The sequence below is a fragment of the Ipomoea triloba genome, chromosome 11 (genome assembly GCF_003576645.1).
Source record: "Ipomoea triloba cultivar NCNSP0323 chromosome 11, ASM357664v1".
Taxonomy (NCBI): Eukaryota; Viridiplantae; Streptophyta; class Magnoliopsida; order Solanales; family Convolvulaceae; genus Ipomoea; species Ipomoea triloba.
Window position 1 is genome coordinate 22,933,480 of NC_044926.1, and position 27,225 is coordinate 22,960,704.

The 27,225-nt window shown below is 31.7% G+C and overlaps 11 non-coding genes across 11 annotated transcripts; all 11 read right to left on the reverse strand.

The window, feature by feature from the left end:
* Positions 1-23: 23 nt before the first annotated feature.
* On the reverse strand, positions 24-97 carry TRNAI-AAU. Its single transcript has one exon. It is a non-coding gene; the product is annotated as a tRNA-Ile (tRNA).
* A 559-nt stretch (positions 98-656) lies between these two features.
* Positions 657-730, reverse strand: TRNAI-AAU. Its single transcript has one exon. It is a non-coding gene; the product is annotated as a tRNA-Ile (tRNA).
* An 8,027-nt stretch (positions 731-8,757) lies between these two features.
* Positions 8,758-8,831, reverse strand: TRNAI-AAU. Its single transcript has one exon. It is a non-coding gene; the product is annotated as a tRNA-Ile (tRNA).
* Positions 8,832-9,397: 566 nt separating this feature from the next.
* TRNAI-AAU lies at positions 9,398-9,471 on the reverse strand. The gene has a single exon. It is a non-coding gene; the product is annotated as a tRNA-Ile (tRNA).
* Positions 9,472-10,661: 1,190 nt separating this feature from the next.
* Positions 10,662-10,735, reverse strand: TRNAI-AAU. Its single transcript has one exon. It is a non-coding gene; the product is annotated as a tRNA-Ile (tRNA).
* A 560-nt stretch (positions 10,736-11,295) lies between these two features.
* TRNAI-AAU lies at positions 11,296-11,369 on the reverse strand. Its single transcript has one exon. It is a non-coding gene; the product is annotated as a tRNA-Ile (tRNA).
* Positions 11,370-13,192: 1,823 nt separating this feature from the next.
* TRNAI-AAU lies at positions 13,193-13,266 on the reverse strand. The gene has a single exon. It is a non-coding gene; the product is annotated as a tRNA-Ile (tRNA).
* Positions 13,267-17,674: 4,408 nt separating this feature from the next.
* TRNAI-AAU lies at positions 17,675-17,748 on the reverse strand. Its single transcript has one exon. It is a non-coding gene; the product is annotated as a tRNA-Ile (tRNA).
* Positions 17,749-18,939: 1,191 nt separating this feature from the next.
* On the reverse strand, positions 18,940-19,013 carry TRNAI-AAU. Its single transcript has one exon. It is a non-coding gene; the product is annotated as a tRNA-Ile (tRNA).
* Positions 19,014-20,835: 1,822 nt separating this feature from the next.
* Positions 20,836-20,909, reverse strand: TRNAI-AAU. Its single transcript has one exon. It is a non-coding gene; the product is annotated as a tRNA-Ile (tRNA).
* A 558-nt stretch (positions 20,910-21,467) lies between these two features.
* Positions 21,468-21,541, reverse strand: TRNAI-AAU. The gene has a single exon. It is a non-coding gene; the product is annotated as a tRNA-Ile (tRNA).
* Between the last annotated feature and the right edge of the window lie 5,684 nt (positions 21,542-27,225).

Here is a 27,225-nt window from a genome sequence, read left to right on the forward strand (position 1 = left end):
TTCAAAGTCAATAATAAGTGTGATGGCTCATACAGGTCTCGAACCTGTGACCTTCGCGTTATTAGCACGACGCTCTAACCAACTGAGCTAATAAGCCAATTTCAAAAAAATTTAATAAAGGTAGAATTTTAAAATTGATTCTTTATATTGGTAAATTTTTAAATATAGTAAGTTCAACCCATTGGAGCATGAGATCTAGCCTATAGAATTGTGAAATTGAAACTGGCACTACGATAAAAAAAGCATATAACGCCGAATATATAATGTAAATTATATCAAATGTGCATTCAATATTGCCTAATGGTGCACCTATACACGATTGGACAATTTACATAGCTTTGTGTGCATTGGTAGTGTGCTGTCGTTGTGGTGGTGGTGTGGTGAAACTGAAAAATGTCTTTCGACAAAAAAATTGGGAAGTCATTTTTTGCAAAACTGAGTCTTTTTTCCATTGACTAGAATGAATTTTCTCTTTTCAACTAAATTTTATTTACATAACCAAACACTGGAAAATCAAAAGAAAAAAAAGGACTTCCAAAATTCAATTTCGCCTTTCAAAACGAACCCTAAATTTAATTGTGTTTTTATTATAAGAGACTTCAAATATAATAACGTACCAAAAAATAGTACAAGTTCAAAGTCAATAATAAGTGTGATGGCTCATACAGGTCTCGAACCTGTGACCTTCGCGTTATTAGCACGACGCTCTAACCAACTGAGCTAATAAGCCAATTAAAAAAAATTAAATAAAGGCAGAATTTTAAAATTGCTTCTTTATATTGGTAAATTTTGAAATATAGGAAGTTCAACCCATTGGAGCATGAGATCTAGCCTATAGAATTGTGAAATTGAAACTGGCACTACGATAAAAAAAGCATATAACGCCGAATATATAATGTAAATTATATCAAATGTGCATTCAATATTGCCTAATGGTGCACCTATACACGATTGGACAATTTACATAGCTTTGTGTGCATTGGTAGTGTGCTGTCGTTGTGGTGGTGGTGTGGTGAAACTGAAAAATGTCTTTCGACAAAAAAATTGGGAAGTCATTTTTTGCAAAACTGAGTCTTTTTTCCATTGACTAGAATGAATTTTCTCTTTTCAACTAAATTTTATTTACATAACCAAACACTGGAAAATCAAAAGAAAAAAAAGGACTTCCAAAATTCAATTTCGGCTTTCAAAACGAACCCTAAATTTAATTGTGTTTTGAATATAAGAGACTTCAAATATAATAACGTACCAAAAAATAATACAAGTTCAAAGTCAATAATAAGTATGATGGTTCATATAGGTCTCGAACCTGTGACCTTCGCATTATTAGCACGACGCTCTAACCAACTAAGCTAATAAGCCAATTTAAAAAATTTTAATAAAGGTAGAATTTTAAAATTGCTTCTTTATATTGGTAAATTTTTAAATATTGTAAGTTCAACCCATTGGAGCATGAGATCTAGCCTATAGAATTGTGAAATTGAAACTGGCACTACGATAAAAAAAGCATATAACGCCGAATATATAATGTAAATTATATCAAATGTGCATTCAATATTGCCTAATGGTGCACCTATACACGATTGGACAATTTACATAGCTTTGTGTGCATTGGTAGTGTGCTGTCGTTGTGGTGGTGGTGTGGTGAAACTGAAAAATGTCTTTCGACAAAAAAATTGGGAAGTCATTTTTTGCAAAACTGAGTCTTTTTTCCATTGACTAGAATGAATTTTCTCTTTTCAACTAAATTTTATTTACATAACCAAACACTGGAAAATCAAAAGAAAAAAAAGGACTTCCAAAATTCAATTTCGGCTTTCAAAACGAACCCTAAATTTAATTGTGTTTTGAATATAAGAGACTTCAAATATAATAACGTACCAAAAAATAATACAAGTTCAAAGTCAATAATAAGTATGATGGTTCATATAGGTCTCGAACCTGTGACCTTCGCATTATTAGCACGACGCTCTAACCAACTAAGCTAATAAGCCAATTTAAAAAATTTTAATAAAGGTAGAATTTTAAAATTGCTTCTTTATATTGGTAAATTTTTAAATATTGTAAGTTCAACCCATTGGAGCATGAGATCTAGCCTATAGAATTGTGAAATTGAAACTGGCACTACGATAAAAAAAGCATATAACGCCGAATATATAATGTAAATTATATCAAATGTGCATTCAATATTGCCTAATGGTGCACCTATACACGATTGGACAATTTACATAGCTTTGTGTGCATTGGTAGTGTGCTGTCGTTGTGGTGGTGGTGTGGTGAAACTGAAAAATGTCTTTCGACAAAAAAATTGGGAAGTCATTTTTTGCAAAACTGAGTCTTTTTTCCATTGACTAGAATGAATTTTCTCTTTTCAACTAAATTTTATTTACATAACCAAACACTGGAAAATCAAAAGAAAAAAAAGGACTTCCAAAATTCAATTTCGGCTTTCAAAACGAACCCTAAATTTAATTGTGTTTTGAATATAAGAGACTTCAAATATAATAACGTACCAAAAAATAATACAAGTTCAAAGTCAATAATAAGTATGATGGTTCATATAGGTCTCGAACCTGTGACCTTCGCATTATTAGCACGACGCTCTAACCAACTAAGCTAATAAGCCAATTTAAAAAATTTTAATAAAGGTAGAATTTTAAAATTGCTTCTTTATATTGGTAAATTTTTAAATATTGTAAGTTCAACCCATTGGAGCATGAGATCTAGCCTATAGAATTGTGAAATTGAAACTGGCACTACGATAAAAAAAGCATATAACGCCGAATATATAATGTAAATTATATCAAATGTGCATTCAATATTGCCTAATGGTGCACCTATACACGATTGGACAATTTACATAGCTTTGTGTGCATTGGTAGTGTGCTGTCGTTGTGGTGGTGGTGTGGTGAAACTGAAAAATGTCTTTCGACAAAAAAATTGGGAAGTCATTTTTTGCAAAACTGAGTCTTTTTTCCATTGACTAGAATGAATTTTCTCTTTTCAACTAAATTTTATTTACATAACCAAACACTGGAAAATCAAAAGAAAAAAAAGGACTTCCAAAATTCAATTTCGGCTTTCAAAACGAACCCTAAATTTAATTGTGTTTTGAATATAAGAGACTTCAAATATAATAACGTACCAAAAAATAATACAAGTTCAAAGTCAATAATAAGTATGATGGTTCATATAGGTCTCGAACCTGTGACCTTCGCATTATTAGCACGACGCTCTAACCAACTAAGCTAATAAGCCAATTTAAAAAATTTTAATAAAGGTAGAATTTTAAAATTGCTTCTTTATATTGGTAAATTTTTAAATATAGTAAGTTCAACCCATTGGAGCATGAGATCTAGCCTATAGAATTGTGAAATTGAAACTGGCACTACGATAAAAAAAGCATATAACGCCGAATATATAATGTAAATTATATCAAATGTGCATTCAATATTGCCTAATGGTGCACCTATACACGATTGGACAATTTACATAGCTTTGTGTGCATTGGTAGTGTGCTGTCGTTGTGGTGGTGGTGTGGTGAAACTGAAAAATGTCTTTCGACAAAAAAATTGGGAAGTCATTTTTTGCAAAACTGAGTCTTTTTTCCATTGACTAGAATGAATTTTCTCTTTTCAACTAAATTTTATTTACATAACCAAACACTGGAAAATCAAAAGAAAAAAAAGGACTTCCAAAATTCAATTTCGGCTTTCAAAACGACCCCTAAATTTAATTGTGTTTTGAATATAAGAGACTTCAAATATAATAACTTACCAAAAAATAATACAAGTTCAAAGTCAATAATAAGTATGATGGTTCATATAGGTCTCGAACCTGTGACCTTCGCGTTATTAGCACGACGCTCTAACCAACTGAGCTAATAAGCCAATTTAAAAAAATTTAATAAAGGTAGAATTTTAAAATTGCTTCTTTATATTGGTAAATTTTTAAATATTGTAAGTTCAACCCATTGGAGCATGAGATCTAGCCTATAGAATTGTGAAATTGAAACTGGCACTACGATAAAAAAAGCATATAACGCCGAATATATAATGTAAATTATATCAAATGTGCATTCAATATTGCCTAATGGTGCACCTATACACGATTGGACAATTTACATAGCTTTGTGTGCATTGGTAGTGTGCTGTCGTTGTGGTGGTGGTGTGGTGAAACTGAAAAATGTCTTTCGACAAAAAAATTGGGAAGTCATTTTTTGCAAAACTGAGTCTTTTTTCCATTGACTAGAATGAATTTTCTCTTTTCAACTAAATTTTATTTACATAACCAAACACTGGAAAATCAAAAGAAAAAAAAGGACTTCCAAAATTCAATTTCGCCTTTCAAAACAAACCCTAAATTTAATTGTGTTTTTATTATAAGAGACATCAAATATAATAACGAACCAAAAAATAGTACCAATTCAAAGTCAATAATAAGTGTGATGGCTCATACAGGTCTCGGACCTGTGACCTTCGCGTTATTAGCACGACGCTCTAACCAACTGAACTAATAAGCCAATTGAAAATAATTAAATCAAGGTAGAATTTTAAAATTGCTTCTTTATATTGGTAAATTTGGAAATATATGAAGTTCAACCCATTGGAGCATGAGATCTAGCCTATAGAATTGTGAAATTGAAACTGGCACTACGATCAAAAAAGCATATAACGCCGAATATATAATGTAAATTATATCAAATGTGCATTCAATATTGCCTAATGGTGCACCTGTACACGATTGGACAATTTACATAGCTTTGTGTGCATTGGTAGTGTGCTGTCGTTGTGGTGGTGGTGTGGTGAAACTGAAAAATGTCTTTCGACAAAAAAATTGGGAAGTCATTTTTTGCAAAACTGAGTCTTTTTTCCATTGACTAGAATGAATTTTCTCTTTTCAACTAAATTTTATTTACATAACCAAACACTGGAAAATCAAAAGAAAAAAAAGGACTTCCAAAATTCAATTTCGCCTTTCAAAACGAACCCTAAATTTAATTGTGTTTTGAATATAAGAGACTTCAAATATAATAACGTACCAAAAAATAATACAAGTTCAAAGTCAATAATAAGTATGATGGTTCATATAGGTCTCGAACCTGTGACCTTCGCATTATTTGCACAACGCTCTAACCAACTAAACTAATAAGCCAATTTAAAAAATTTTAATAAAGGTAGAATTTTAAAATTGCTTCTTTATATTGGTAAATTTTTAAATATTGTAAGTTCAACCCATTGGAGCATGAGATCTAGCCTATAGAATTGTGAAATTGAAACTGGCACTACGATAAAAAAAGCATATAACGCCGAATATATAATGTAAATTATATCAAATGTGCATTCAATATTGCCTAATGGTGCACCTATACACGATTGGACAATTTACATAGCTTTGTGTGCATTGGTCGTGTGCTGTCGTTGTGGTGGTGGTGTGGTGAAACTGAAAAATGTCTTTCGACAAAAAAATTGGGAAGTCATTTTTTGCAAAACTGAGTCTTTTTTCCATTGACTAGAATGAATTTTCTCTTTTCAACTAAATTTTATTTACATAACCAAACACTGGAAAATCAAAAGAAAAAAAAGGACTTCCAAAATTCAATTTCGCCTTTCAAAACAAACCCTAAATTTAGTTGTGTTTTTATTATAAGAGACTTCAAATATAATAAGCCAATTGAAAATAATTAAATCAAGGTAGAATTTTAAAATTGCTTCTTTATATTGGTAAATTTGGAAATATAGGAAGTTCAACCCATTGGAGCATGAGATCTAGCCTATAGAATTGTGAAATTGAAACTGGCACTACGATAAAAAAAGCATATAACGCCGAATATATAATGTAAATTATATCAAATGTGCATTCAATATTGCCTAATGGTGCACCTATACACGATTGGACAATTTACATAGCTTTGTGTGCATTGGTAGTGTGCTGTCGTTGTGGTGGTGGTGTGGTGAAACTGAAAAATGTCTTTCGACAAAAAAATTGGGAAGTCATTTTTTGCAAAACTGAGTCTTTTTTCCATTGACTAGAATGAATTTTCTCTTTTCAACTAAATTTTATTTACATAACCAAACACTGGAAAATCAAAAGAAAAAAAAGGACTTCCAAAATTCAATTTCGGCTTTCAAAACGAACCCTAAATTTAATTGTGTTTTGAATATAAGAGACTTCAAATATAATAACGTACCAAAAAATAATACAAGTTCAAAGTCAATAATAAGTGTGATGGTTCATATAGGTCTCGAACCTGTGACCTTCGCATTATTAGCACGACGCTCTAACCAACTGAGCTAATAAGCCAATTTAAAAAATTTTAATAAAGGTAGAATTTTAAAATTGCTTCTTTATATTGGTAAATTTTGAAATATAGGAAGTTCAACCCATTGGAGCATGAGATCTAGCCTATAGAATTGTGAAATTGAAACTGGCACTACGATAAAAAAAGCATATAACGCCGAATATATAATGTAAATTATATCAAATGTGCATTCAATATTGCCTAATGGTGCACCTATACACGATTGGACAATTTACATAGCTTTGTGTGCATTGGTAGTGTGCTGTCGTTGTGGTGGTGGTGTGGTGAAACTGAAAAATGTCTTTCGACAAAAAAATTGGGAAGTCATTTTTTGCAAAACTGAGTCTTTTTTCCATTGACTAGAATGAATTTTCTCTTTTCAACTAAATTTTATTTACATAACCAAACACTGGAAAATCAAAAGAAAAAAAAGGACTTCCAAAATTCAATTTCGGCTTTCAAAACGAACCCTAAATTTAATTGTGTTTTGAATATAAGAGACTTCAAATATAATAACGTACCAAAAAATAATACAAGTTCAAAGTCAATAATAAGTGTGATGGTTCATATAGGTCTCGAACCTGTGACCTTCGCGTTATTAGCACGACGCTCTAACCAACTGAGCTAATAAGCCAATTGAAAAAAATTAAATCAAGGTAGAATTTTAAAATTGCTTCTTTATATTGGTAAATTTGGAAATATAGGAAGTTCAACCCATTGGAGCATGAGATCTAGCCTATAGAATTGTGAAATTGAAACTGGCACTACGATAAAAAAAGCATATAACGCCGAATATATAATGTAAATTATATCAAATGTGCATTCAATATTGCCTAATGGTGCACCTATACACGATTGGACAATTTACATAGCTTTGTGTGCATTGGTAGTGTGCTGTCGTTGTGGTGGTGGTGTGGTGAAACTGAAAAATGTCTTTCGACAAAAAAATTGGGAAGTCATTTTTTGCAAAACTGAGTCTTTTTTCCATTGACTAGAATGAATTTTCTCTTTTCAACTAAATTTTATTTACATAACCAAACACTGGAAAATCAAAAGAAAAAAAAGGACTTCCAAAATTCAATTTCGGCTTTCAAAACGAACCCTAAATTTAATTGTGTTTTGAATATAAGAGACTTCAAATATAATAACGTACCAAAAAATAATACAAGTTCAAAGTCAATAATAAGTGTGATGGTTCATATAGGTCTCGAACCTGTGACCTTCGCGTTATTAGCACGACGCTCTAACCAACTGAGCTAATAAGCCAATTGAAAAAAATTAAATCAAGGTAGAATTTTAAAATTGCTTCTTTATATTGGTAAATTTTGAAATATAGGAAGTTCAACCCATTGGAGCATGAGATCTAGCCTATAGAATTGTGAAATTGAAACTGGCACTACGATAAAAAAAGCATATAACGCCGAATATATAATGTAAATTATATCAAATGTGCATTCAATATTGCCTAATGGTGCACCTATACACGATTGGACAATTTACATAGCTTTGTGTGCATTGGTAGTGTGCTGTCGTTGTGGTGGTGGTGTGGTGAAACTGAAAAATGTCTTTCGACAAAAAAATTGGGAAGTCATTTTTTGCAAAACTGAGTCTTTTTTCCATTGACTAGAATGAATTTTCTCTTTTCAACTAAATTTTATTTACATAACCAAACACTGGAAAATCAAAAGAAAAAAAAGGACTTCCAAAATTCAATTTCGGCTTTCAAAACGAACCCTAAATTTAATTGTGTTTTGAATATAAGAGACTTCAAATATAATAACGTACCAAAAAATAATACAAGTTCAAAGTCAATAATAAGTGTGATGGTTCATATAGGTCTCGAACCTGTGACCTTCGCGTTATTAGCACGACGCTCTAACCAACTGAGCTAATAAGCCAATTGAAAAAAATTAAATCAAGGTAGAATTTTAAAATTGCTTCTTTATATTGGTAAATTTTGAAATATAGGAAGTTCAACCCATTGGAGCATGAGATCTAGCCTATAGAATTGTGAAATTGAAACTGGCACTACGATAAAAAAAGCATATAACGCCGAATATATAATGTAAATTATATCAAATGTGCATTCAATATTGCCTAATGGTGCACCTATACACGATTGGACAATTTACATAGCTTTGTGTGCATTGGTAGTGTGCTGTCGTTGTGGTGGTGGTGTGGTGAAACTGAAAAATGTCTTTCGACAAAAAAATTGGGAAGTCATTTTTTGCAAAACTGAGTCTTTTTTCCATTGACTAGAATGAATTTTCTCTTTTCAACTAAATTTTATTTACATAACCAAACACTGGAAAATCAAAAGAAAAAAAAGGACTTCCAAAATTCAATTTCGGCTTTCAAAACGAACCCTAAATTTAATTGTGTTTTGAATATAAGAGACTTCAAATATAATAACGTACCAAAAAATAATACAAGTTCAAAGTCAATAATAAGTGTGATGGCTCATACAGGTCTCGAACCTGTGACCTTCGCGTTATTAGCACGACGCTCTAACCAACTGAGCTAATAAGCCAATTGAAAAAAATTAAATCAAGGTAGAATTTTAAAATTGCTTCTTTATATTGGTAAATTTGGAAATATAGGAAGTTCAACCCATTGGAGCATGAGATCTAGCCTATAGAATTGTGAAATTGAAACTGGCACTACGATAAAAAAAGCATATAACGCCGAATATATAATGTAAATTATATCAAATGTGCATTCAATATTGCCTAATGGTGCACCTATACACGATTGGACAATTTACATAGCTTTGTGTGCATTGGTAGTGTGCTGTCGTTGTGGTGGTGGTGTGGTGAAACTGAAAAATGTCTTTCGACAAAAAAATTGGGAAGTCATTTTTTGCAAAACTGAGTCTTTTTTCCATTGACTAGAATGAATTTTCTCTTTTCAACTAAATTTTATTTACATAACCAAACACTGGAAAATCAAAAGAAAAAAAAGGACTTCCAAAATTCAATTTCGGCTTTCAAAACGAACCCTAAATTTAATTGTGTTTTGAATATAAGAGACTTCAAATATAATAACGTACCAAAAAATAATACAAGTTCAAAGTCAATAATAAGTGTGAATGTGTGATGGCTCATACAGGTCTCGAACCTGTGACCTTCGCGTTATTAGCACGACGCTCTAACCAACTGAGCTAATAAGCCAATTGAAAATAATTAAATCAAGGTAGAATTTTAAAATTGCTTCTTTATATTGGTAAATTTGGAAATATAGGAAGTTCAACCCATTGGAGCATGAGATCTAGCCTATAGAATTGTGAAATTGAAACTGGCACTACGATCAAAAAAGCATATAACGCCGAATATATAATGTAAATTATATCAAATGTGCATTCAATATTGCCTAATGGTGCACCTGTACACGATTGGACAATTTACATAGCTTTGTGTGCATTGGTAGTGTGCTGTCGTTGTGGTGGTGGTGTGGTGAAACTGAAAAATGTCTTTCGACAAAAAAATTGGGAAGTCATTTTTTGCAAAACTGAGTCTTTTTTCCATTGACTAGAATGAATTTTCTCTTTTCAACTAAATTTTATTTACATAACCAAACACTGGAAAATCAAAAGAAAAAAAAGGACTTCCAAAATTCAATTTCGGCTTTCAAAACGAACCCTAAATTTAATTGTGTTTTGAATATAAGAGACTTCAAATATAATAACGTACCAAAAAATAATACAAGTTCAAAGTCAATAATAAGTATGATGGTTCATACAGGTCTCGAACCTGTGACCTTCGCATTATTAGCACGACGCTCTAACCAACTAAGCTAATAAGCCAATTTAAAAAATTTTAATAAAGGTAGAATTTTAAAATTGCTTCTTTATATTGGTAAATTTTTAAATATTGTAAGTTCAACCCATTGGAGCATGAGATCTAGCCTATAGAATTGTGAAATTGAAACTGGCACTACGATCAAAAAAGCATATAACGCCGAATATATAATGTAAATTATATCAAATGTGCATTCAATATTGCCTAATGGTGCAGCTGTACACGATTGGACAATTTACATAGCTTTGTGTGCATTGGTAGTGTGCTGTCGTTGTGGTGGTGGTGTGGTGAAACTGAAAAATGTCTTTCGACAAAAAAATTGGGAAGTCATTTTTTGCAAAACTGAGTCTTTTTTCCATTGACTAGAATGAATTTTCTCTTTTCAACTAAATTTTATTTACATAACCAAACACTGGAAAATCAAAAGAAAGAAAAGGACTTCCAAAATTCAATTTCGGCTTTCAAAACGAACCCTAAATTTAATTGTGTTTTGAATATAAGAGACTTCAAATATAATAACGTACCAAAAAATAGTACAAGTTCAAAGTCAATAATAAGTGTGATGGCTCATACAGGTCTCGAACCTGTGACCTTCGCGTTATTAGCACGACGCTCTAACCAACTGAGCTAATAAGCCAATTGAAAATAATTAAATCAAGGTAGAATTTAAAAATTGCTTCTTTATATTGGTAAATTTAGAAATATAGGAAGTTCAACCCATTGGAGCATGAGATCTAGCCTATAGAATTGTGAAATTGAAACTGGCACTACGATAAAAAAAGCATATAACGCCGAATATATAATGTAAATTATATCAAATGTGCATTCAATATTGCCTAATGGTGCACCTATACACGATTGGACAATTTACATAGCTTTGTGTGCATTGGTAGTGTGCTGTCGTTGTGGTGGTGGTGTGGTGAAACTGAAAAATGTCTTTCGACAAAAAAATTGGGAAGTCATTTTTTGCAAAACTGAGTCTTTTTTCCATTCACTAGAATGAATTTTTCTCTTTTCAACTAAATTTTATTTACATAACCAAACACTGGAAAATCAAAAGAATAAAAAAGGACTTCCAAAATTCAATTTCGCCTTTCAAAACAAACTCTAAATTTAATTGTGTTTTTATTATAAGAGACTTCAAATATAATAACGAACCAAAAAATAGTACCAATTCAAAGTCAATAATAAGTGTGATGGCTCATACAGGTCTCGAACCTGTGACCTTCGCGTTATTAGCACGACGCTCTAACCAACTGAGCTAATAAGCCAATTGAAAATAATTAAATCAAGGTAGAATTTTAAAATTGCTTCTTTATATTGGTAAATTTGGAAATATAGGAAGTTCAACCCATTGGAGCATGAGATCTAGCCTATAGAATTGTGAAATTGAAACTGGCACTACGATCAAAAAAGCATATAACGCCGAATATATAATGTAAATTATATCAAATGTGCATTCAATATTGCCTAATGGTGCACCTGTACACGATTGGACAATTTACATAGCTTTGTGTGCATTGGTAGTGTGCTGTCGTTGTGGTGGTGGTGTGGTGAAACTGAAAAATGTCTTTCGACAAAAAAAATTGGGAAGTCATTTTTTGCAAAACTGAGTCTCTTTTCCATTGACTAGAATGAATTTTCTCTTTTCAACTAAATTTTATTTACATAACCAAACACTGGAAAATCAAAAGAAAAAAAAGGACTTCTAAAATTCAATTTCGGCTTTCAAAACGAACCCTAAATTTAATTGTGTTTTGAATATAAGAGACTTCAAATATAATAACGTACCAAAAAATAATACAAGTTCAAAGTCAATAATAAGTGTGATGGCTCATACAGGTCTCAAACCTGTGACCTTCGCGTTATTAGCACGATGCTCTAACCAACTGAGCTAATAAGCCAATTTAAAAAAATTTAATAAAGGTAGAATTTTAAAATTGCTTCTTTATATTGGTAAATTTTTAAATATAGTAAGTTCAACCCATTGGAGCATGAGATCTAGCCTATAGAATTGTGAAATTGAAACTGGCACTACGATAAAAAAAGCATATAACGCCGAATGTATAATGTAAATTATATCAAATGTGCATTCAATATTGCCTAATGGTGCACCTATACACGATTGGACAATTTACATAGCTTTGTGTGCATTAGTAGTGTGCTGTCGTTGTGGTGGTGGTGTGGTGAAACTGAAAAATGTCTTTCGACAAAAAAATTGGGAAGTCATTTTTTGCAAAACTGAGTCTTTTTTCCATTGACTAGAATGAATTTTCTCTTTTCAACTAAATTTTATTTACATAACCAAACACTGGAAAATCAAAAGAAAAAAAAGGACTTCCAAAATTCAATTTCGGCTTTCAAAACGAACCCTAAATTTAATTGTGTTTTGAATATAAGAGACTTCAAATATAATAACGTACCAAAAAATAATACAAGTTCAAAGTCAATAATAAGTGTGATGGCTCATACAGGTCTCAAACCTGTGACCTTCGCGTTATTAGCACGATGCTCTAACCAACTGAGCTAATAAGCCAATTGAAAATAATTAAATCAAGGTAGAATTTTAAAATTGCTTCTTTATATTGGTAAATTTGGAAATATAGGAAGTTCAACCCATTGGAGCATGAGATCTAGCCTATAGAATTGTGAAATTGAAACTGGCACTACGATAAAAAAAGCATATAACGCCGAATATATAATGTAAATTATATCAAATGTGCATTCAATATTGCCTAATGGTGCATCTATACACGATTGGACAATTTACATAGCTTTGTGTGCATTGGTAGTGTGCTGTCGTTGTGGTGGTGGTGTGGTGAAACTGAAAAATGTCTTTCGACAAAAAAATTGGGAAGTCATTTTTTGCAAAACTGAGTCTTTTTTCCATTGACTAGAATGAATTTTCTCTTTTCAACTAAATTTTATTTACATAACCAAACACTGGAAAATCAAAAGAAAAAAAAGGACTTCCAAAATTCAATTTCGGCTTTCAAAACGAACCCTAAATTTAATTGTGTTTTGAATATAAGAGACTTCAAATATAATAACGTACCAAAAAATAGTACAAGTTCAAAGTCAATAATAAGTGTGATGGCTCATACAGGTCTCGAACCTGTGACCTTCGCGTTATTAGCACGACGCTCTAACCAACTGAGCTAATAAGCCAATTGAAAATAATTAAATCAAGGTAGAATTTTAAAATTGCTTCTTTATATTGGTAAATTTGGAAATATAGGAAGTTCAACCCATTGGAGCATGAGATCTAGCCTATAGAATTGTGAAATTGAAACTGGCACTACGATAAAAAAAGCATATAACGCCGAATATATAATGTAAATTATATCAAATGTGCATTCAATATTGCCTAATGGTGCACCTATACACGATTGGACAATTTACATAGCTTTGTGTGCATTGGTAGTGTGCTGTCGTTGTGGTGGTGGTGTGGTGAAACTGAAAAATGTCTTTCGACAAAAAAATTGGGAAGTCATTTTTTGCAAAACTGAGTCTTTTTTCCATTGACTAGAATGAATTTTCTCTTTTCAACTAAATTTTATTTACATAACCAAACACTGGAAAATCAAAAGAAAAAAAAGGACTTCCAAAATTCAATTTCGCCTTTCAAAACAAACCCTAAATTTAATTGTGTTTTTATTATAAGAGACTTCAAATATAATAACGAACCAAAACATAGTACCAATTCAAAGTCAATAATAAGTGTGATGGCTCATACAGGTCTCAAACCTGTGACCTTCGCGTTATTAGCACAACGCTCTAACCAACTAAGCTAATAAGCCAATTGAAAATAATTAAATCAAGGTAGAATTTTAAAATTGCTTCTTTATATTGGTAAATTTGGAAATATAGGAAGTTCAACCCATTGGAGCATGAGATCTAGCCTATAGAATTGTGAAATTGAAACTGGCACTATGATCAAAAAAGCATATAACGCCGAATATATAATGTAAATTATATCAAATGTGCATTCAATATTGCCTAATGGTGCACCTATACACGATTGGACAATTTACATAGCTTTGTGTGCATTGGTAGTGTGCTGTCGTTGTGGTGGTGGTGTGGTGAAACTGAAAAATGTCTTTCGACAAAAAAATTGGGAAGTCATTTTTTGCAAAACTGAGTCTTTTTTCCATTGACTAGAATTAATTTTCTCTTTTCAACTAAATTTTATTTACATAACCAAACACTGGAAAATCAAAAGAAAAAAAAGGACTTCCAAAATTCAATTTCGCCTTTCAAAACGAACCCTAAATTTAATTGTGTTTTTATTATAAGAGACTTCAAATATAATAACGAACCAAAAAATAGTACCAATTCAAAGTCAATAATAAGTGTGATGGCTCATACAGGTCTCGAACCTGTGACCTTCGCGTTATTAGCACGACGCTCTAACCAACTAAGCTAATAAGCCAATTGAAAATAATTAAATCAAGGTAGAATTTTAAAATTGCTTCTTTATATTGGTAAATTTGGAAATATAGGAAGTTCAACCCATTGGAGCATGAGATCTAGCCTATAGAATTGTGAAATTGAAACTGGCACTATGATCAAAAAAGCATATAACGCCGAATATATAATGTAAATTATATCAAATGTGCATTCAATATTGCCTAATGGTGCACCTATACACGATTGGACAATTTACATAGCTTTGTGTGCATTGGTAGTGTGCTGTCGTTGTGGTGGTGGTGTGGTGAAACTGAAAAATGTCTTTCGACAAAAAAATTGGGAAGTCATTTTTTGCAAAACTGAGTCTTTTTTCCATTGACTAGAATGAATTTTCTCTTTTCAACTAAATTTTATTTACATAACCAAACACTGGAAAATCAAAAGAAAAAAAAGGACTTCTAAAATTCAATTTCGGCTTTCAAAACGACCCCTAAATTTAATTGTGTTTTGAATATAAGAGACTTCAAATATAATAACGTACCAAAAAATAATACAAGTTCAAAGTCAATAATAAGTGTGATGGTTCATATAGGTCTCGAACCTGTGACCTTCGCGTTATTAGCACGACGCTCTAACCAACTGAGCTAATAAGCCAATTTAAAAAAATTAAATAAAGGTAGAATTTTAAAATTGCTTCTTTATATTGGTAAATTTTGAAATATAGGAAGTTCAACCCATTGGAGCATGAGATCTAGCCTATAGAATTGTGAAATTGAAACTGGCACTACGATAAAAAAAGCATATAACGCCGAATATATAATGTAAATTATATCAAATGTGCATTCAATATTGCCTAATGGTGCACCTATACACGATTGGACAATTTACATAGCTTTGTGTGCATTGGTAGTGTGCTGTCGTTGTGGTGGTGGTGTGGTGAAACTGAAAAATGTCTTTCGACAAAAAAATTGGGAAGTCATTTTTTGCAAAACTGAGTCTTTTTTCCATTGACTAGAATGAATTTTCTCTTTTCAACTAAATTTTATTTACATAACCAAACACTGGAAAATCAAAAGAAAAAAAAGGACTTCCAAAATTCAATTTCGGCTTTCAAAACGAACCCTAAATTTAATTGTGTTTTGAATATAAGAGACTTCAAATATAATAACGTACCAAAAAATAATACAAGTTCAAAGTCAATAATAAGTGTGATGGTTCATATAGGTCTCGAACCTGTGACCTTCGTGTTATTAGCACGACGCTCTAACCAACTGAGCTAATAAGCCAATTGAAAAAAATTAAATGAAGGTAGAATTTTAAAATTGCTTCTTTATATTGGTAAATTTTGAAATATAGTAAGTTCAACCCATTGGAGCATGAGATCTAGCCTATAGAATTGTGAAATTGAAACTGGCACTACGATAAAAAAAGCATATAACGCCGAATATATAATGTAAATTATATCAAATGTGCATTCAATATTGCCTAATGGTGCACCTATACACGATTGGACAATTTACATAGCTTTGTGTGCATTGGTAGTGTGCTGTCGTTGTGGTGGTGGTGTGGTGAAACTGAAAAATGTCTTTCGACAAAAAAATTGGGAAGTCATTTTTTGCAAAACTGAGTCTTTTTTCCATTGACTAGAATGAATTTTCTCTTTTCAACTAAATTTTATTTACATAACCAAACACTGGAAAATCAAAAGAAAAAAAAGGACTTCCAAAATTCAATTTCGGCTTTCAAAACGAACCCTAAATTTAATTGTGTTTTGAATATAAGAGACTTCAAATATAATAACGTACCAAAAAATAGTACAAGTTCAAAGTCAATAATAAGTGTGATGGCTCATACAGGTCTCGAACCTGTGACCTTCGCGTTATTAGCACGACGCTCTAACCAACTAAGCTAATAAGCCAATTGAAAACAATTAAATCAAGGTAGAATTTTAAAATTGCTTCTTTATATTGGTAAATTTGGAAATATAGGAAGTTCAACCCATTGGAGCATGAGATCTAGCCTATAGAATTGTGAAATTGAAACTGGCACTACGATAAAAAAAGCATATAACGCCGAATATATAATGTAAATTATATCAAATGTGCATTCAATATTGCCTAATGGTGCACCTATACACGATTGGACAATTTACATAGCTTTGTGTGCATTGGTAGTGTGCTGTCGTTGTGGTGGTGGTGTGGTGAAACTGAAAAATGTCTTTCGACAAAAAAATTGGGAAGTCATTTTTTGCAAAACTGAGTCTTTTTTCCATTGACTAGAATGAATTTTCTCTTTTCAACTAAATTTTATTTGCATAACCAAACACTGGAAAATCAAAAGAAAAAAAAGGACTTCCAAAATTCAATTTCGCCTTTCAAAACGAACCCTAAATTTAATTGTGTTTTTATTATAAGAGACTTCAAATATAATAACGAACCAAAAAATAGTACCAATTCAAAGTCAATAATAAGTGTGATGGCTCATACAGGTCTCGAACCTGTGACCTTCGCGTTATTAGCACGACGCTCTAACCAACTGATCTAATAAGCCAATTGAAAATAATTAAATCAAGGTAGAATTTTAAAATTGCTTCTTTATATTGGTAAATTTGGAAATATAGGAAGTTCAACCCATTGGTGCATGAGATCTAGCCTATAGAATTGTGAAATTGAAACTGGCAGCATGAGATCTAGCCTATAGAATTGTGAAATTGAAACTGGCACTATGATCAAAAAAGCATATAACGCCGAATATATAATGTAAATTATATCAAATGTACATTCAATATTGCCNGCATTCAATATTGCCTAATGGTGCACCTGTACACGATTGGACAATTTACATAGCTTTGTGTGCATTGGTAATGTGCTGTCGTTGTGGTGGTGGTGTGGTGAAACTGAAAAATGTCTTTCGACAAAAAAATTGGGAAGTCATTTTTTGCAAAACTGAGTCTTTTTTCCATTGACTAGAATGAATTTTCTCTTTTCAACTAAATTTTATTTACATAACCAAACACTGGAAAATCAAAAGAAAAAAAAGGACTTCCAAAATTCAATTTCGCCTTTCAAAACGAACCCTAAATTTAATTGTGTTTTGAATATAAGAGACTTCAAATATAATAACGTACCAAAAAATAGTACAAGTTCAAAGTCAATAATAAGTGTGATGGCTCATACAGGTCTCGAACCTGTGACCTTCGCGTTATTAGCACGACGCTCTAACCAACTGAGCTAATAAGCCAATTTAAAAAAATTAAATAAAGGTAGAATTTTAAAATTGCTTCTTTATATTGGTAAATTTTGAAATATAGGAAGTTCAACCCATTGGAGCATGAGATCTAGCCTATAGAATTGTGAAATTGAAACTGGCACTACGATAAAAAAAGCATATAACGCCGAATATATAATGTAAATTATATCAAATGTGCATTCAATATTGCCTAATGGTGCACCTATACACGATTGGACAATTTACATAGCTTTGTGTGCATTGGTAGTGTGCTGTCGTTGTGGTGGTGGTGTGGTGAAACTGAAAAATGTCTTTCGACAAAAAAATTGGGAAGTCATTTTTTGCAAAACTAAGTCTTTCTTCCATTGACTAGAATGAATTTTCTCTTTTCAACAAAATTTTATTTACATAACCAAACACTGGAAAATCAAAAGAAAAAAAAGGACTTCCAAAATTTAATTTCGGCTTTCAAAACGAACCCTAAATTTAATTGTGTTTTGAATATAAGAGACTTCAAATATAACAACGTACCAAAAAATAATAGAAGTTCAAAGTCAATAATAAGTATGATGGTTCATACAGGTCTCGACCCTGTGACCTTCGCGTTATTAGCACGACGCTCTAACCAACTGAGCTAATAAGCCAATTTAAAAAAATTTAATAAAGGTAGAATTTTAAAATTGCTTCTTTATATTGGTAAATTTTTAAATATAGTAAGTTCAACCCATTGGAGCATGAGATCTAGCCTATAGAATTGTGAAATTGAAACTGGCACTACGATAAAAAAAGCATATAACGCCGAATATATAACGTAAATTATATCAAATGTACATTCAATATTGCCTAATGGTGCACCTATACACGATTGGACAATTTACATAGCTTTGTGTGCATTGGTAGTGTGCTGTCGTTGTGGTGGTGGTGTGGTGAAACTGAAAAATGTCTTTCGACAAAAAAATTGGGAAGTCATTTTTTGCAAAACTAAGTCTTTCTTCCATTGACTAGAATGAATTTTCTCTTTTCAACTAAATTTTATTTGCATAACCAATCACTGGAAAATCAAAAGAAAAAAAAAGGACTTCCAAAATTAAATTTCGCCTTTCAAAACGAACCCTAAATTTAATTGGGTTTTTATTATAAGAGACTTCAAATATAATAACGTACCAAAAAATAGTACAAGTTCAAAGTCAATAATAAGTGTGATGGCTCATACAGGTCTCGAACCTGTGACCTTCGCGTTATTAGCACGACGCTCTAACCAACTGAGCTAATAAGCCAATTGAAAAAAATTAAATGAAGGTAGAATTTTAAAATTGCTTCTTTATATTGGTAAATTTTGAAATATAGGAAGTTCAACCCATTGGAGCATGAGATCTAGCCTATAGAATTGTGAAATTGAAACTGGCACTACGATAAAAAAAGCATATAACGCCGAATATATAATGTAAATTATATCAAATGTGCATTCAATATTGCCTAATGGTGCACCTGTACACGATTGGACAATTTACATAGCTTTGTGTGCATTGGTAGTGTGCTGTCGTTGTGGTGGTGGTGTGGTGAAACTGAAAAATGTCTTTCGACAAAAAAATTGGGAAGTCATTTTTTGCAAAACTGAGTCTTTTTTCCATTGACTAGAATGAATTTTCTCTTTTCAACTAAATTTTATTTACATAACCAAACACTGGAAAATCAAAAGAAAAAAAAGGACTTCCAAAATTCAATTTCGGCTTTCAAAACGAACCCTAAATTTAATTGTGTTTTGAATATAAGAGACTTCAAATATAATAACGTACCAAAAAATAATACAAGTTCAAAGTCAATAATAAGTGTGATGGCTCATACAGGTCTCGAACTTGTGACCTTCGCGTTATTAGCACGACGCTCTAACTAACTGAGCTAATAAACCAATTTCATACAATTTAATAATGGTAGAATTTTAAAATTGCTTCTTTATATTGGTAAATTTTTAAATATAGTAAGTTCAACCCATTGGAGCATGAGATCTAGCCTATAGAATTGTGAAATTGAAACTGGCACTACGATCAAAAAAGCATATAACGCCGAATATATAATGTAAATTATATCAAATGTGCATTCAATATTGCCTAATGGTGCACCTGTACACGATTGGACAATTTACATAGCTTTGTGTGCATTGGTAGTGTGCTGTCGTTGTGGTGGTGGTGTGGTGAAACTGAAAAATGTCTTTCGACAAAAAAATTGGGAAGTCATTTTTTGCAAAACTGAGTCTTTTTTCCATTGACTAGAATGAATTTTCTCTTTTCAACTAAATTTTATTTACATAACCAAACACTGGAAAATCAAAAAAAAAAAAAGGACTTCCAAAATTCAATTTCGCCTTTCAAAACGAACCCTAAATTTAATTGGGTTTTTATTATAAGAGACTTCAAATATAATAACGTACCAAAAAATAGTACAAGTTCAAAGTCAATAATAAGTGTGATGGCTCATAGAGGTCTCGAACCTGTGACCTTCGCATTATTAGCACGACGCTCTGACCAACTGAGCTAATAAGCCAATTGAAAAAAATTAAATAAAAGTAGAATTTTAAAATTGTTTCTTTATATTGGTAAATTTGGAAATATATGAAGTTCAACCCATTGGAGCATGAGATCTAGCCTATAGAATTGTGAAATTGAAACTGGCACTACGATCAAAAAAGCATATAACGCCGAATATATAATGTAAATTATATCAAATGTGCATTCAATATTGCCTAATGGTGCACCTATACACGATTGGACAATTTACATAGCTTTGTGTGCATTGGTAGTGTGCTGTCGTTGTGGTGGTGGTGTGGTGAAACTGAAAAATGTCTTTCGACAAAAAAATTGGGAAGTCATTTTTTGCAAAACTGAGTCTTTTTTCCATTGACTAGAATGAATTTTCTCTTTTCAACTAAATTTTATTTACATAACCAAACACTGGAAAATCAAAAGAAAAAAAAGGACTTCCAAAATTCAATTTCGGCTTTCAAAACGAACCCTAAATTTAATTGTGTTTTGAATATAAGAGACTTCAAATATAATAACGTACCAAAAAATAATACAAGTTCAAAGTCAATAATAAGTGTGATGGCTCATACAGGTCTCGAACCTGTGACCTTCGCGTTATTAGCACGACGCTCTAACCAACTGAGCTAATAAGCCAATTGAAAATAATTAAATCAAGGTAGAATTTTAAAATTGCTTCTTTATATTGGTAAATTTGGAAATATAGGAAGTTCAACCCATTGGAGCATGAGATCTAGCCTATAGAATTGTGAAATTGAAACTGGCACTACGATCAAAAAAGCATATAACGCCGAATATATAATGTAAATTATATCAAATGTGCATTCAATATTGCCTAATGGTGCACCTATACACGATTGGACAATTTACATAGCTTTGTGTGCATTGGTAGTGTGCTGTCGTTGTGGTGGTGGTGTGGTGAAACTGAAAAATGTCTTTCGACAAAAAAATTGGGAAGTCATTTTTTGCAAAACTGAGTCTTTTTTCCATTGACTAGAATGAATTTTCTCTTTTCAACTAAATTTTATTTACATAACCAAACACTGGAAAATCAAAAGAAAAAAAAGGACTTCCAAAATTCAATTTCGGCTTTCAAAACGAACCCTAAATTTAATTGTGTTTTGAATATAAGAGACTTCAAATATAATAACGTACCAAAAAATAATACAAGTTCAAAGTCAATAATAAGTGTGATGGCTCATACAGGTCTCGAACCTGTGACCTTCGCGTTATTAGCACGACGCTCTAACCAACTGAGCTAATAAGCCAATTGAAAAAAATTAAATCAAGGTAGAATTTTAAAATTGCTTCTTTATATTGGTAAATTTTTAAATATAGTAAGTTCAACCCATTGGAGCATGAGATCTAGCCTATAGAATTGTGAAATTGAAACTGGCACTACGATAAAACAAGCATATAACGCCGAATATATAATGTAAATTATATCAAATATGCATTCAATATTGCCTAATGGTGCACCTATTCACGATTGGACAATTTACATAGCTTTGTGTGCATTGGTAGTGTGCTGTCGTTGTGGTGGTGGTGTGGTGAAACTGAAAAATGTCTTTCGACAAAAAAATTGGGAAGTCATTTTTTGCAAAACTGAGTCTTTTTTCCATTGACTAGAATGAATTTTCTCTTTTCAACTAAATTTTATTTACATAACCAAACACTGGAAAATCAAAAGAAAAAAAAGGACTTCCAAAATTCAATTTAGTCTTTCAAAACGAACCCTAAATTTAATTGGGTTTTTATTATAAGAGACTTCAAATATAATAACGTACCAAAAAATAGTCAATAATAAGTGTGATGGCTCATACAGGTCTCGAACCTGTGAACTTTGCGTTATTAGCACGACGCTCTAACCAACTGAGCTAATAAGCCAATTGAAAAAAATTAAATGAAGGTAGAATTTTAAAATTGCTTCTTTATATTGGTAAATTTGGAAATATATGAAGTTCAACCCATTGGAGCATGAGATCTAGCCTATAGAATTGTGAAATTGAAACTGGCACTACGATCAAAAAAGCATATAACGCCGAATATATAATGTAAATTATATCAAATGTGCATTCAATATTGCCTAATGGTGCACCTATACACGATTGGACAATTTACATAGCTTTGTGTGCATTGGTAGTGTGCTGTCGTTGTGGTGGTGGTGTGGTGAAACTGAAAAATGTCTTTCGACAAAAAAATTGGGAAGTCATTTTTTGCAAAACTGAGTCTTTTTTCCATTGACTAGAATGAATTTTCTCTTTTCAACTAAATTTTATTTACATAACCAAACACTGGAAAATCAAAAGAAAAAAAAGGACTTCCAAAATTCAATTTAGCCTTTCAAAACGAACCCTAAATTTAATTGTGTTTTGTTATAAGAGACTTCAAATATAATAACAAACCAAAAAATAGTACCAGTTCAAAGTCAATAATAAGTGTGATGGCTCATACAGGTCTCGAACCTGTGACCTTCGCGATAAGTGTGATGGCTCATACAGGTCTCAAACTTGTAACCTGGGACCTTCGCGTTATTAGCACGACGCTCTAACCAACTGAGCTAATAAGCCAATTGAAAAAGATTAAATAAAGGTAGAATTTTAAAATTGCTTCTTTATATTGGTAAATTTTGAAATATGGGAAATTCAACCCATTGGAGCATGAGATCTAGCCTATAGAATTGTGAAATTGAAACTGGCACTACGATCAAAAAAGCATATAACGCCGAATATATAATGTAAATTATATCAAATGTGCATTCAATATTGCCTAATGGTGCACCTGTACACGATTAGACAATTTACATAGCTTTGTGTGCATTGGTACTGTGCTGTCGTTGTGGTGGTGGTGTGGTGAAACTGAAAAATGTCTTTCGACAAAAAAATTGGGAAGTCATTTTTTGCAAAACTGAGTCTTTTTTCCATTAACTAGAATGAATTTTCTCTTTTCAACTAAATTTTAATTACATAACCAAACACTGGAAAAAAAAAAAGACTTCCAAAATTGAATTTCGGCTTTCAAAACGAACCCTAAATTTAATTGTGTTTTGAAAATAAGAGACTTCAAATATAATAACGTACCAAAAAATAGTACAAGTTCAAAGTCAATAATAAATGTGAATGTGTGATAGCTCATACAGGTCTCAAACCTATGACCTTCGCGATATTAGCATGACACTCTAACCAACTAAACTAATAAGCCAATTGCAATAAATTAAATAAAGGTAGAATTTTAAAATTGCTTCTTTATATTGGTAAATTTGGAAATATAGGAAGTTCAACCCATTGGAGCATGAGATCTAGCCTATAGAATTGTGAACTTGAAACTGGCACTACGATAAAAAAAGCATCTAACGCCGAATATATAATGTAAATTATATCAAACGTGCATTCAATATTGCCTAATGGTGCACCTATACACGATTGGACAATTTACATAGCTTTGTGTGCATTGGTAGTGTGCTGTCGTTGTGGTGGTGGTGTGGTGAAACTGAAAAATGTCTTTCGACAAAAAAATTGTGAAGTCATTTTTTGCAAAACTGAGTCTTTTTTCCATTGACTAGAATGAATTTTCTCTTTTCAACTAAATATTGTTTACATAACCAAACACTGGAAAATCAAAAGAAAAAAAAGGACTTCCAAAATTCAATTTAGCCTTTCAAAACGAACCCTAAATTTAATTGTGTTTTGAATATAAGAGACTTCAAATATAATAACGTACCAAAAAATAGTCAATAATAAGTGTGATGGCTCATACAGGTCTCGAACCTGTAACCTGTGACCTTCGCGTTATTAGCACGACGCTCTAACCAACTGAGCTAATAAGCCAATTGAAAAAGATTAAATAAAGGTAGAATTTTAAAATTGCTTCTTTATATTGGTAAATTTGGAAATATAGGAAGTTCAACCCATTGGAGCATGAGATCTAGCCTATAGAATTGTGAAATTGAAACTGGCACTACGATCAAAAACGCATATAACGCCGAATATATAATGTAAATTATATCAAATGGGCATTCAATATTGCCTAATGGTGCACCTGTACACGATTAGACAATTTACATAGCTTTGTGTGCATTGGTACTGTGCTGTCGTTGTGGTGGTGGTGTGGTGAAACAGAAAAATGTCTTTCGACAAAAAAATTGGGAAGTCAATTTTTGCAAAGCTGAGTCTTTTTTCCATTGACTAGAATGAATTTTCTCTTTTCAACTAAATTTTATTTACATAACCAAACACTGGAAAAAAAAAAAAGACTTCCAAAATTGAATTTCGGCTTTCAAAACGAACCCTAAATTTAATTGTGTTTTGAAAATAAGAGACTTCATATATAATAACGTACCAAAAAATAGTACAAGTTCAAAGTCAATAATAAATGTGAATGTGTGATAGCTCATACAGGTCTCAAACCTATGACCTTCGCGATATTAGCACGACACTCTAACCAACTAAACTAATAAGCCAATTGAAATAAATTAAATAAAGGTAGAATTTTAAAATTGCTTCTTTATATTGGTAAATTTGGAAATATAGGAAGTTCAACCCATTGGAGCATGAGATCTAGCCTATAGAATTGTGAAATTGAAACTGGCACTACGATAAAAAAAGCATATAATGCCGAATATATAATGTAAATTATATCAAATGTGCATTCAATATTGCCTAATGGTGCACCTATACACGATTGGACAATTTACATAGCTTTGTGTGCATAGGTAGTGTTCTGTCGTTGTGGTGGTGGTGTGGTGAAACTGAAAAATGTCTTTCGACAAAAAAATTGGGAAGTCATTTTTTGCAAAACTGAGTCTTTTTTCCATTGACTAGAATGAATTTTCTCTTTTCAACTAAATTTTATTTACATAACCAAACACTGGAAAATCAAAAGAAAAAAAAGGACTTCCAAAATTCAATTTCGGCTTTCAAAACGAACCCTAAATTTAATTGTGTTTTGAATATAAGAGACTTCAAATATAATAACGTACCAAAAAATAATACAAGTTCAAAGTCAATAATAAGTGTGATGGCTCATACAAGTCTCGAACCTGTGACCTTCGCGTTATTAGAACGACGCTCTAACCAACTGAGCTAATAAGCCAATTGAAAAAAATTAAATAAAGGTAGAATTTTAAAATTGTTTCTTTATATTGGTAAATTTTGAAATATAGGAAGTTCAACCATTGGAGCATGAGATCTAGCCTATAGAATTGTGAAATTGAAACTGGCACTACGATAAAAAAAGCATATAACGCCGAATATATAATGTAAATTATATCAAATGTGCATTCAATATTGCCTAATAGTGCACCTATACACGATTGGACAATTTACATAGCTTTGTGTGCATTGGTAGTGTGTTGTCGTTGTGGTAAAACTGAAAAATGTCTTTCGACAAAAAAATTGGGAAGTCATTTTTTGCAAAACTGAGTCTTTTTTCCATTGACTAGAATGAATTTTCTCTTTTCAACTAAATTTTATTTACATAACCAAACACTGGAAAATCAAAAGAAAAAAAAGGACTTCCAAAATTCAATTTCGGCTTTCAAAACGAACCCTAAATTTAATTGTGTTTTGAATATAAGAGACTTCAAATATAATAACGTACCAAAAAATAGTACAAGTTCAAAGTCAATAATAAGTGTGATGGCTCATACAGGTCTCGAACCTGTGACCTTCGCATTATTAGCACGACGCTCTAACCAATTGAGCTAATAAGCCAATTAGAAATAATTAAATGAAGGTAGAGTTTTAAAATTGCTTCTTTATATTGGTAAATTTTGAAATATAGGAAGTTCAACCCATTGGAGCATGAGATCTAGCCTATAGAATTGTGAAATTCAAACTGGCACTACGATAAAAAAAGCATATAACGCCGAATATATAATGTAAATTATATCAAATGTGCATTCAATATTGCCTAATGGTGCACCTATACACGATTGGACAATTTACATAGCTTTGTGTGCATTGGTAGTGTGTTGTCGTTGTAGTGAAACTGAAAAATGTCTTTCGACAAAAAAATTGGGAAGTCATTTTTTGAAAAACTGAGTCTTTTTTCCATTGACTAGAATGAATTTTCTCTTTTCAACTAAATTTTATTTAGAGAACCAAACATTAGAAAATCAAAAGAAAAAAAAAGGACTTCCAAAATTCAATTTCGCCTTTCAAAACGAACCCTAAATTTAATTGTGTTTTTATTATAAGAGACTTCAAATATAATAACGTACCAAAAAACAGTACAAGTTCAAAGTCAATAATAAGTGTGATGGCTCATACAGGTCTCGAACCTGTGACCTTCGCGTTATTAGCACGACGCTCTGACCAACTGAGCTAATAAGCCAATTGAAAAAAATTAAATAAAGGTAGAATTTTAAAATTGTTTCGTTATATTGGTAAATTTAGAAATGTAAGAAGTTCAACCCATTGGAGCATCAGATCTAGCCTATAGAATTGTGAAATTGAAACTGGCACTACGATCAAAAAAGCATATAACACCGAATATATAATGTAAATTATATCAAATGTGCATTCAATATTGCCTAATGGTGCACCTATACACGATTGGACAATTTACATAGCTTTGTGTGCATTGGTAGTGTGCTGTCGTTGTGGTGGTGGTGTGGTGAAACTGAAAAATGTCTTTCGACAAAAAAATTGGGAAGTCATTTTTTGCAAAACTAAGTCTTTTTTCCATTGACTAGAATGAATTTTCTCTTTTCAACTAAATTTTATTTACATAACCAAACACTGGAAAATCAAAAGAAAAAAAAGGACTTCCAAAATTCAATTTAGCCTTTCAAAACGAACCCTAAATTTAATTGTGTTTTGTTATAAGAGACTTCAAATATAATAACAAACCAAAAAATAGTACCAGTTCAAAGTCAATAATAAGTGTGATGGCTGATACAGGTCTCGAACCTGTGACCTTCGCGATAAGTGTGATGGCTCATACAGGTCTC